Source organism: Hippichthys cyanospilos, chromosome 10, assembly GCF_059441005.1.
Source record: "Hippichthys cyanospilos isolate Australia breed blue-spotted pipefish chromosome 10, RoL_Hcya_1.0, whole genome shotgun sequence".
NCBI classification, from domain to species: Eukaryota; Metazoa; Chordata; class Actinopteri; order Syngnathiformes; family Syngnathidae; genus Hippichthys; species Hippichthys cyanospilos.
The window spans coordinates 23,342,752-23,355,514 of NC_142378.1; positions in this window are offsets into that span (position 1 = coordinate 23,342,752).

The following is a 12,763-nucleotide window of genomic DNA, read 5'->3' on the forward strand; positions in this document are numbered from 1 at the left end:
AATGAATGTAGTCCTCTTAATTCTTGCTTCTAAAGCATACGCAAGCAGAAATTTCAATGTACAATGATGTTTTTAAAAAAACAGTCAAAATGTGCTCCACTCGGGCTGAAAACGCTGTTGGGGACATTTCATTAATGTTGACTATAAATCATAAACTAAGCATTTTTCAGCTGAAATAATGAATGTAGTCCTCTTAATTCTTGCTTCTAAAGCATACGCAAGCAGAAATTTCAATGTACAATGATGTTTTTAAAAAAACAGTCAAAATGTGCTCCACTCGGGCTGAAAACGCTTGTTGGGGACATTACATTAATGTTGACTATAAATCATAAACTAAGCATTTTTCAGCTGAAATAATGAATGTAGTCCTCTTAATTCTTGCTTCTAAAGCATACGCAAGCAGAAATTTCAATGTACAATGATGTTTTTAAAAAAAACAGTCAAAATGTGCTCCACTCGGGCTGAAAACGCTGTTGGGGACATTTCATTAATGTTGACTATAAATCAAAAACTAAGCATTTTTCAGCTGAAATAATGAATGCAGTCCTCTTAATTCTTGCTTCTAAAGCATACGCAAGCAGAAATTTCAATGTACAATGATGTTTTTAAAAAAACAGTCAAAATGTGCTCCACTCGGGCTGAAAACGCTGTTGGGGACATTTCATTAATGTTGACTATAAATCATAAACTAAGCATTTTTCAGCTGAAATAATGAATGTAGTCCTATTAATTCTTGCTTCTAAAGCATACGCAAGCAGAAATTTCAATGTACAATGATGTTTTTAAAAAAAACAGTCAAAATGTGCTCCACTCGGGCTGAAAACGCTGTTGGGGACATTTCATTAATGTTGACTATAAATCAAAAACTAAGCATTTTTCAGCTGAAATAATGAATGTAGTCCTCTTAATTCTTGCTTCTAAAGCATACGCAAGCAGAAATTTCAATGTACAATGATGTTTTTAAAAAAACAGTCAAAATGTGCTCCACTCGGGCTGAAAACGCTTGTTGGGGACATTACATTAATGTTGACTATAAATCATAAACTAAGCATTTTTCAGCTGAAATAATGAATGTAGTCCTCTTATTTCTTGCTTCTAAAGCATACGCAAGCAGAAATTTCAATGTACAATGATGTTTTTAAAAAAACAGTCAAAATGTGCTCCACTCGGGCTGAAAACGCTGTTGGGGACATTTCATTAATGTTGACTATAAATCAAAAACTAAGCATTTTCAGCTGAAATAATGAATGTAGTCCTCTTAATTCTTGCTTCTAAAGCATACGCAAGCAGAAATTTCAATGTACAATGATGTTTTTAAAAAAACAGTCAAAATGTGCTCCACTCGGGCTGAAAACGCTTGTTTGGAACATTTCATTAATGTTGACTATAAATCATAAACTAAGCATTTTTCAGCTGAAATAATGAATGTAGTCCTCTTAATTCTTGCTTCTAAAGCATACGCAAGCAGAAATTTCAATGTACAATGATGTTTTTAAAAAAAACAGTCAAAATGTGCTCCACTCGGGCTGAAAACGCTGTTGGGGACATTTCATTAATGTTGACTATAAATCAAAAACTAAGCATTTTTCAGCTGAAATAATGAATGTAGTCCTCTTAATTCTTGCTTCTAAAGCATACGCAAGCAGAAATTTCAATGTACAATGATGTTTTTAAAAAAACAGTCAAAATGTGCTCCACTCGGGCTGAAAACGCTTGTTGGGGACATTACATTAATGTTGACTATAAATCATAAACTAAGCATTTTTCAGCTGAAATAATGAATGTAGTCCTCTTAATTCTTGCTTCTAAAGCATACGCAAACAGAAATTTCAAAGTACAATGATGTTTTTAAAAAAACGGTCAAAATGTGCTCCACTCGGGCTGAAAACGCTTGTTTGGAACATTTCATTAATGTTGACTATAATTCATAAACTAAGCATTTTTCAGCTGAAATAATGAATGTAGTCCTCTTAATTCTTGCTTCTAAAGCATACGCAAGCAGAAATTTCAATGTACAATGATGTTTTTAAAAAAAACAGTCAAAATGTGCTCCACTCGGGCTGAAAACGCTGTTGGGGACATTTCATTAATGTTGACTATAAATCAAAAACTAAGCATTTTTCAGCTGAAATAATGAATGTAGTCCTCTTAATTCTTGCTTCTAAAGCATACGCAAGCAGAAATTTCAATGTACAATGATGTTTTTAAAAAAACAGTCAAAATGTGCTCCACTCGGGCTGAAAACGCTGTTGGGGACATTTCATTAATGTTGACTATAAATCATAAACTAAGCATTTTTCAGCTGAAATAATGAATGTAGTCCTATTAATTCTTGCTTCTAAAGCATACGCAAGCAGAAATTTCAATGTACAATGATGTTTTTAAAAAAAACAGTCAAAATGTGCTCCACTCGGGCTGAAAACGCTGTTGGGGACATTTCATTAATGTTGACTATAAATCAAAAACTAAGCATTTTTCAGCTGAAATAATGAATGTAGTCCTCTTAATTCTTGCTTCTAAAGCATACGCAAGCAGAAATTTCAATGTACAATGATGTTTTTAAAAAAACAGTCAAAATGTGCTCCACTCGGGCTGAAAACGCTGTTGGGGACATTTCATTAATGTTGACTATAAATCATAAACTAAGCATTTTTCAGCTGAAATAATGAATGTAGTCCTCTTAATTCTTGCTTCTAAAGCATACGCAAGCAGAAATTTCAATGTACAATGATGTTTTTAAAAAAACAGTCAAAATGTGCTCCACTCGGGCTGAAAACGCTTGTTGGGGACATTACATTAATGTTGACTATAAATCATAAACTAAGCATTTTTCAGCTGAAATAATGAATGTAGTCCTCTTAATTCTTGCTTCTAAAGCATACGCAAGCAGAAATTTCAATGTACAATGATGTTTTTAAAAAAAACAGTCAAAATGTGCTCCACTCGGGCTGAAAACGCTGTTGGGGACATTTCATTAATGTTGACTATAAATCAAAAACTAAGCATTTTTCAGCTGAAATAATGAATGTAGTCCTCTTAATTCTTGCTTCTAAAGCATACGCAAGCAGAAATTTCAATGTACAATGATGTTTTTAAAAAAACAGTCAAAATGTGCTCCACTCGGGCTGAAAACGCTTGTTTGGGACATTACATTAATGGTGACTATAAATCATAAACTAAGCATTTTTCAGCTGAAATAATGAATGTAGTCCTCTTAATTCTTGCTTCTAAAGCATACGCAAACAGAAATTTCAATGTACAATGATGTTTTTAAAAAAACGGTCAAAATGTGCTCCACTCGGGCTGAAAACGCTTGTTTGGAACATTTCATTAATGTTGACTATAAATCATAAACTAAGCATTTTTCAGCTGAAATAATGAATGTAGTCCTCTTAATTCTTGCTTCTAAAGCATACGCAAGCAGAAATTTCAATGTACAATGATGTTTTTAAAAAAACAGTCAAAATGTGCTCCACTCGGGCTGAAAACGCTGTTGGGGACATTTCATTAATGTTGACTATAAATCATAAACTAAGCATTTTTCAGCTGAAATAATGAATGTAGTCCTCTTAATTCTTGCTTCTAAAGCATACGCAAGCAGAAATTTCAATGTACAATGATGTTTTTAAAAAAACAGTCAAAATGTGCTCCACTCGGGCTGAAAACGCTTGTTGGGGACATTACATTAATGTTGACTATAAATCATAAACTAAGCATTTTTCAGCTGAAATAATGAATGTAGTCCTCTTAATTCTTGCTTCTAAAGCATACGCAAGCAGAAATTTCAATGTACAATGATGTTTTTAAAAAAAACAGTCAAAATGTGCTCCACTCGGGCTGAAAACGCTGTTGGGGACATTTCATTAATGTTGACTATAAATCAAAAACTAAGCATTTTTCAGCTGAAATAATGAATGTAGTCCTCTTAATTCTTGCTTCTAAAGCATACGCAAGCAGAAATTTCAATGTACAATGATGTTTTTAAAAAAAACAGTCAAAATGTGCTCCACTCGGGCTGAAAACGCTGTTGGGGACATTTCATTAATGTTGACTATAAATCAAAAACTAAGCATTTTTCAGCTGAAATAATGAATGTAGTCCTCTTAATTCTTGCTTCTAAAGCATACGCAAGCAGAAATTTCAATGTACAATGATGTTTTTAAAAAAACAGTCAAAATGTGCTCCACTCGGGCTGAAAACGCTTGTTGGGGACATTACATTAATGTTGACTATAAATCATAAACTAAGCATTTTTCAGCTGAAATAATGAATGTAGTCCTCTTAATTCTTGCTTCTAAAGCATACGCAAACAGAAATTTCAAAGTACAATGATGTTTTTAAAAAAACGGTCAAAATGTGCTCCACTCGGGCTGAAAACGCTTGTTTGGAACATTTCATTAATGTTGACTATAATTCATAAACTAAGCATTTTTCAGCTGAAATAATGAATGTAGTCCTCTTAATTCTTGCTTCTAAAGCATACGCAAGCAGAAATTTCAATGTACAATGATGTTTTTAAAAAAAACAGTCAAAATGTGCTCCACTCGGGCTGAAAACGCTGTTGGGGACATTTCATTAATGTTGACTATAAATCAAAAACTAAGCATTTTTCAGCTGAAATAATGAATGTAGTCCTCTTAATTCTTGCTTCTAAAGCATACGCAAGCAGAAATTTCAATGTACAATGATGTTTTTAAAAAAACAGTCAAAATGTGCTCCACTCGGGCTGAAAACGCTGTTGGGGACATTTCATTAATGTTGACTATAAATCATAAACTAAGCATTTTTCAGCTGAAATAATGAATGTAGTCCTATTAATTCTTGCTTCTAAAGCATACGCAAGCAGAAATTTCAATGTACAATGATGTTTTTAAAAAAAACAGTCAAAATGTGCTCCACTCGGGCTGAAAACGCTGTTGGGGACATTTCATTAATGTTGACTATAAATCAAAAACTAAGCATTTTTCAGCTGAAATAATGAATGTAGTCCTCTTAATTCTTGCTTCTAAAGCATACGCAAGCAGAAATTTCAATGTACAATGATGTTTTTAAAAAAACAGTCAAAATGTGCTCCACTCGGGCTGAAAACGCTGTTGGGGACATTTCATTAATGTTGACTATAAATCATAAACTAAGCATTTTTCAGCTGAAATAATGAATGTAGTCCTCTTAATTCTTGCTTCTAAAGCATACGCAAGCAGAAATTTCAATGTACAATGATGTTTTTAAAAAAACAGTCAAAATGTGCTCCACTCGGGCTGAAAACGCTTGTTGGGGACATTACATTAATGTTGACTATAAATCATAAACTAAGCATTTTTCAGCTGAAATAATGAATGTAGTCCTCTTAATTCTTGCTTCTAAAGCATACGCAAGCAGAAATTTCAATGTACAATGATGTTTTTTAAAAAAACAGTCAAAATGTGCTCCACTCGGGCTGAAAACGCTGTTGGGGACATTTCATTAATGTTGACTATAAATCAAAAACTAAGCATTTTTCAGCTGAAATAATGAATGTAGTCCTCTTAATTCTTGCTTCTAAAGCATACGCAAGCAGAAATTTCAATGTACAATGATGTTTTTAAAAAAACAGTCAAAATGTGCTCCACTCGGGCTGAAAACGCTGTTGGGGACATTTCATTAATGTTGACTATAAATCATAAACTAAGCATTTTTCAGCTGAAATAATGAATGTAGTCCTATTAATTCTTGCTTCTAAAGCATACGCAAGCAGAAATTTCAATGTACAATGATGTTTTTAAAAAAAAACAGTCAAAATGTGCTCCACTCGGGCTGAAAACGCTGTTGGGGACATTTCATTAATGTTGACTATAAATCAAAAACTAAGCATTTTTCAGCTGAAATAATGAATGTAGTCCTCTTAATTCTTGCTTCTAAAGCATACGCAAGCAGAAATTTCAATGTACAATGATGTTTTTAAAAAAACAGTCAAAATGTGCTCCACTCGGGCTGAAAACGCTTGTTGGGGACATTACATTAATGTTGACTATAAATCATAAACTAAGCATTTTTCAGCTGAAATAATGAATGTAGTCCTCTTATTTCTTGCTTCTAAAGCATACGCAAGCAGAAATTTCAATGTACAATGATGTTTTTAAAAAAACTGTCAAAATGTGCTCCACTCGGGCTGAAAACGCTGTTGGGGACATTTCATTAATGTTGACTATAAATCAAAAACTAAGCATTTTTCAGCTGAAATAATGAATGTAGTCCTCTTAATTCTTGCTTCTAAAGCATACGCAAGCAGAAATTTCAATGTACAATGATGTTTTTAAAAAAACAGTCAAAATGTGCTCCACTCGGGCTGAAAACGCTTGTTTGGGACATTACATTAATGTTGACTATAAATCATAAACTAAGCATTTTTCAGCTGAAATAATGAATGTAGTCCTCTTAATTCTTGCTTCTAAAGCATACGCAAACAGAAATTTCAATGTACAATGATGTTTTTAAAAAAACAGTCAAAATGTGCTCCACTCGGGCTGAAAACGCTTGTTTGGGACATTTCATTAATGTTGACTATAAATCATAAACTAAGCATTTTTCAGCTGAAATAATGAATGTAGTCCTCTTAATTCTTGCTTCTAAAGCATACGCAAGCAGAAATTTCAATGTACAATGATGTTTTTAAAAAAAACAGTCAAAATGTGCTCCACTCGCGCTGAAAACGCTGTTGGGGACATTTCATTAATGTTGACTATAAATCATAAACTAAGCATTTTTCAGCTGAAATAATGAATGTAGTCCTCTTAATTCTTGCTTCTAAAGCATACGCAAGCAGAAATTTCAATGTACAATGATGTTTTTAAAAAAACAGTCAAAATGTGCTCCACTCGGGCTGAAAACGCTTGTTTGGGACATTACATTAATGGTGACTATAAATCATAAACTAAGCATTTTTCAGCTGAAATAATGAATGTAGTCCTCTTAATTCTTGCTTCTAAAGCATACGCAAACAGAAATTTCAATGTACAATGATGTTTTTAAAAAAACGGTCAAAATGTGCTCCACTCGGGCTGAAAACGCTTGTTTGGAACATTTCATTAATGTTGACTATAAATCATAAACTAAGCATTTTTCAGCTGAAATAATGAATGTAGTCCTCTTAATTCTTGCTTCTAAAGCATACGCAAGCAGAAATTTCAATGTACAATGATGTTTTTAAAAAAACAGTCAAAATGTGCTCCACTCGGGCTGAAAACGCTGTTGGGGACATTTCATTAATGTTGACTATAAATCATAAACTAAGCATTTTTCAGCTGAAATAATGAATGTAGTCCTCTTAATTCTTGCTTCTAAAGCATACGCAAGCAGAAATTTCAATGTACAATGATGTTTTTAAAAAAACAGTCAAAATGTGCTCCACTCGGGCTGAAAACGCTTGTTTGGAACATTTCATTAATGTTGACTATAAATCATAAACTAAGCATTTTTCAGCTGAAATATTGAATGTAGTCCTCTTAATTCTTGCTTCTAAAGCATACGCAAGCAGAAATTTCAATGTACAATGATGTTTTTAAAAAAACAGTCAAAATGTGCTCCACTCGGGCTGAAAACGCTGTTGGGGACATTTCATTAATGTTGACTATAAATCAAAAACTAAGCATTTTTCAGCTGAAATAATGAATGTAGTCCTCTTAATTCTTGCTTCTAAAGCATACGCAAGCAGAAATTTCAATGTACAATGATGTTTTTAAAAAAACAGTCAAAATGTGCTCCACTCGGGCTGAAAACGCTTGTTGGGGACATTACATTAATGTTGACTATAAATCATAAACTAAGCATTTTTCAGCTGAAATAATGAATGTAGTCCTCTTAATTCTTGCTTCTAAAGCATACGCAAGCAGAAATTTCAATGTACAATGATGTTTTTAAAAAAACAGTCAAAATGTGCTCCACTCGGGCTGAAAACGCTTGTTGGGGACATTACATTAATGTTGACTATAAATCATAAACTAAGCATTTTTCAGCTGAAATAATGAATGTAGTCCTATTAATTCTTGCTTCTAAAGCATACGCAAACAGAAATTTCAAAGTACAATGATGTTTTTAAAAAAACGGTCAAAATGTGCTCCACTCGGGCTGAAAACGCTTGTTTGGAACATTTCATTAATGTTGACTATAATTCATAAACTAAGCATTTTTCAGCTGAAATAATGAATGTAGTCCTCTTAATTCTTGCTTCTAAAGCATACGCAAGCAGAAATTTCAATGTACAATGATGTTTTTAAAAAAAACAGTCAAAATGTGCTCCACTCGGGCTGAAAACGCTGTTGGGGACGTTTCATTAATGTTGACTATAAATCAAAAACTAAGCATTTTTCAGCTGAAATAATGAATGTAGTCCTCTTAATTCTTGCTTCTAAAGCATACGCAAGCAGAAATTTCAATGTACAATGATGTTTTTAAAAAAACAGTCAAAATGTGCTCCACTCGGGCTGAAAACGCTGTTGGGGACATTTCATTAATGTTGACTATAAATCATAAACTAAGCATTTTTCAGCTGAAATAATGAATGTAGTCCTATTAATTCTTGCTTCTAAAGCATACGCAAGCAGAAATTTCAATGTACAATGATGTTTTTAAAAAAACAGTCAAAATGTGCTCCACTCGGGCTGAAAACGCTGTTGGGGACATTTCATTAATGTTGACTATAAATCAAAAACTAAGCATTTTTCAGCTGAAATAATGAATGTAGTCCTCTTAATTCTTGCTTCTAAAGCATACGCAAGCAGAAATTTCAATGTACAATGATGTTTTTAAAAAAACAGTCAAAATGTGCTCCACTCGGGCTGAAAACGCTTGTTGGGGACATTACATTAATGTTGACTATAAATCATAAACTAAGCATTTTTCAGCTGAAATAATGAATGTAGTCCTCTTAATTCTTGCTTCTAAAGCATACGCAAGCAGAAATTTCAATGTACAATGATGTTTTTAAAAAAACAGTCAAAATGTGCTCCACTCGGGCTGAAAACGCTTGTTGGGGACATTACATTAATGTTGACTATAAATCATAAACTAAGCATTTTTCAGCTGAAATAATGAATGTAGTCCTATTAATTCTTGCTTCTAAAGCATACGCAAACAGAAATTTCAAAGTACAATGATGTTTTTAAAAAAACGGTCAAAATGTGCTCCACTCGGGCTGAAAACGCTTGTTTGGAACATTTCATTAATGTTGACTATAATTCATAAACTAAGCATTTTTCAGCTGAAATAATGAATGTAGTCCTCTTAATTCTTGCTTCTAAAGCATACGCAAGCAGAAATTTCAATGTACAATGATGTTTTTAAAAAAAACAGTCAAAATGTGCTCCACTCGGGCTGAAAACGCTGTTGGGGACGTTTCATTAATGTTGACTATAAATCAAAAACTAAGCATTTTTCAGCTGAAATAATGAATGTAGTCCTCTTAATTCTTGCTTCTAAAGCATACGCAAGCAGAAATTTCAATGTACAATGATGTTTTTAAAAAAACAGTCAAAATGTGCTCCACTCGGGCTGAAAACGCTGTTGGGGACATTTCATTAATGTTGACTATAAATCATAAACTAAGCATTTTTCAGCTGAAATAATGAATGTAGTCCTATTAATTCTTGCTTCTAAAGCATACGCAAGCAGAAATTTCAATGTACAATGATGTTTTTAAAAAAACAGTCAAAATGTGCTCCACTCGGGCTGAAAACGCTTGTTTGGGACATTACATTAATGGTGACTATAAATCATAAACTAAGCATTTTTCAGCTGAAATAATGAATGTAGTCCTCTTAATTCTTGCTTCTAAAGCATACGCAAACAGAAATTTCAATGTACAATGATGTTTTTAAAAAAACGGTCAAAATGTGCTCCACTCGGGCTGAAAACGCTTGTTTGGAACATTTCATTAATGTTGACTATAAATCATAAACTAAGCATTTTTCAGCTGAAATAATGAATGTAGTCCTCTTAATTCTTGCTTCTAAAGCATACGCAAGCAGAAATTTCAATGTACAATGATGTTTTTAAAAAAACAGTCAAAATGTGCTCCACTCGGGCTGAAAACGCTGTTGGGGACATTTCATTAATGTTGACTATAAATCATAAACTAAGCATTTTTCAGCTGAAATAATGAATGTAGTCCTCTTAATTCTTGCTTCTAAAGCATACGCAAGCAGAAATTTCAATGTACAATGATGTTTTTAAAAAAACAGTCAAAATGTGCTCCACTCGGGCTGAAAACGCTTGTTGGGGACATTACATTAATGTTGACTATAAATCATAAACTAAGCATTTTTCAGCTGAAATAATGAATGTAGTCCTCTTAATTCTTGCTTCTAAAGCATACGCAAGCAGAAATTTCAATGTACAATGATGTTTTTAAAAAAAACAGTCAAAATGTGCTCCACTCGGGCTGAAAACGCTGTTGGGGACATTTCATTAATGTTGACTATAAATCAAAAACTAAGCATTTTTCAGCTGAAATAATGAATGCAGTCCTCTTAATTCTTGCTTCTAAAGCATACGCAAGCAGAAATTTCAATGTACAATGATGTTTTTAAAAAAACAGTCAAAATGTGCTCCACTCGGGCTGAAAACGCTGTTGGGGACATTTCATTAATGTTGACTATAAATCATAAACTAAGCATTTTTCAGCTGAAATAATGAATGTAGTCCTATTAATTCTTGCTTCTAAAGCATACGCAAGCAGAAATTTCAATGTACAATGATGTTTTTAAAAAAAAACAGTCAAAATGTGCTCCACTCGGGCTGAAAACGCTGTTGGGGACATTTCATTAATGTTGACTATAAATCAAAAACTAAGCATTTTTCAGCTGAAATAATGAATGTAGTCCTCTTAATTCTTGCTTCTAAAGCATACGCAAGCAGAAATTTCAATGTACAATGATGTTTTTAAAAAAACAGTCAAAATGTGCTCCACTCGGGCTGAAAACGCTTGTTGGGGACATTACATTAATGTTGACTATAAATCATAAACTAAGCATTTTTCAGCTGAAATAATGAATGTAGTCCTCTTATTTCTTGCTTCTAAAGCATACGCAAGCAGAAATTTCAATGTACAATGATGTTTTTAAAAAAACAGTCAAAATGTGCTCCACTCGGGCTGAAAACGCTGTTGGGGACATTTCATTAATGTTGACTATAAATCAAAAACTAAGCATTTTTCAGCTGAAATAATGAATGTAGTCCTCTTAATTCTTGCTTCTAAAGCATACGCAAGCAGAAATTTCAATGTACAATGATGTTTTTAAAAAAACAGTCAAAATGTGCTCCACTCGGGCTGAAAACGCTGTTGGGGACATTTCATTAATGTTGACTATAAATCATAAACTAAGCATTTTTCAGCTGAAATAATGAATGTAGTCCTATTAATTCTTGCTTCTAAAGCATACGCAAGCAGAAATTTCAATGTACAATGATGTTTTTAAAAAAAAACAGTCAAAATGTGCTCCACTCGGGCTGAAAACGCTGTTGGGGACATTTCATTAATGTTGACTATAAATCAAAAACTAAGCATTTTTCAGCTGAAATAATGAATGTAGTCCTCTTAATTCTTGCTTCTAAAGCATACGCAAGCAGAAATTTCAATGTACAATGATGTTTTTAAAAAAACAGTAAAAATGTGCTCCACTCGGGCTGAAAACGCTTGTTGGGGACATTACATTAATGTTGACTATAAATCATAAACTAAGCATTTTTCAGCTGAAATAATGAATGTAGTCCTCTTATTTCTTGCTTCTAAAGCATACGCAAGCAGAAATTTCAATGTACAATGATGTTTTTAAAAAAACAGTCAAAATGTGCTCCACTCGGGCTGAAAACGCTTGTTTGGAACATTTCATTAATGTTGACTATAAATCATAAACTAAGCATTTTTCAGCTGAAATAATGAATGTAGTCCTCTTAATTCTTGCTTCTAAAGCATACGCAAGCAGAAATTTCAATGTACAATGATGTTTTTAAAAAAAACAGTCAAAATGTGCTCCACTCGGGCTGAAAACGCTGTTGGGGACATTTCATTAATGTTGACTATAAATCAAAAACTAAGCATTTTTCAGCTGAAATAATGAATGTAGTCCTCTTAATTCTTGCTTCTAAAGCATACGCAAGCAGAAATTTCAATGTACAATGATGTTTTTAAAAAAACAGTCAAAATGTGCTCCACTCGGGCTGAAAACGCTTGTTGGGGACATTACATTAATGTTGACTATAAATCATAAACTAAGCATTTTTCAGCTGAAATAATGAATGTAGTCCTCTTAATTCTTGCTTCTAAAGCATACGCAAACAGAAATTTCAAAGTACAATGATGTTTTTAAAAAAACGGTCAAAATGTGCTCCACTCAGGCTGAAAACGCTTGTTTGGAACATTTCATTAATGTTGACTATAATTCATAAACTAAGCATTTTTCAGCTGAAATAATGAATGTAGTCCTCTTAATTCTTGCTTCTAAAGCATACGCAAGCAGAAATTTCAATGTACAATGATGTTTTTAAAAAAAACAGTCAAAATGTGCTCCACTCGGGCTGAAAACGCTGTTGGGGACATTTCATTAATGTTGACTATAAATCAAAAACTAAGCATTTTTCAGCTGAAATAATGAATGTAGTCCTCTTAATTCTTGCTTCTAAAGCATACGCAAGCAGAAATTTCAATGTACAATGATGTTTTTAAAAAAACAGTCAAAATGTGCTCCACTCGGGCTGAAAACGCTGTTGGGAACATTTCATTAATGTTGAC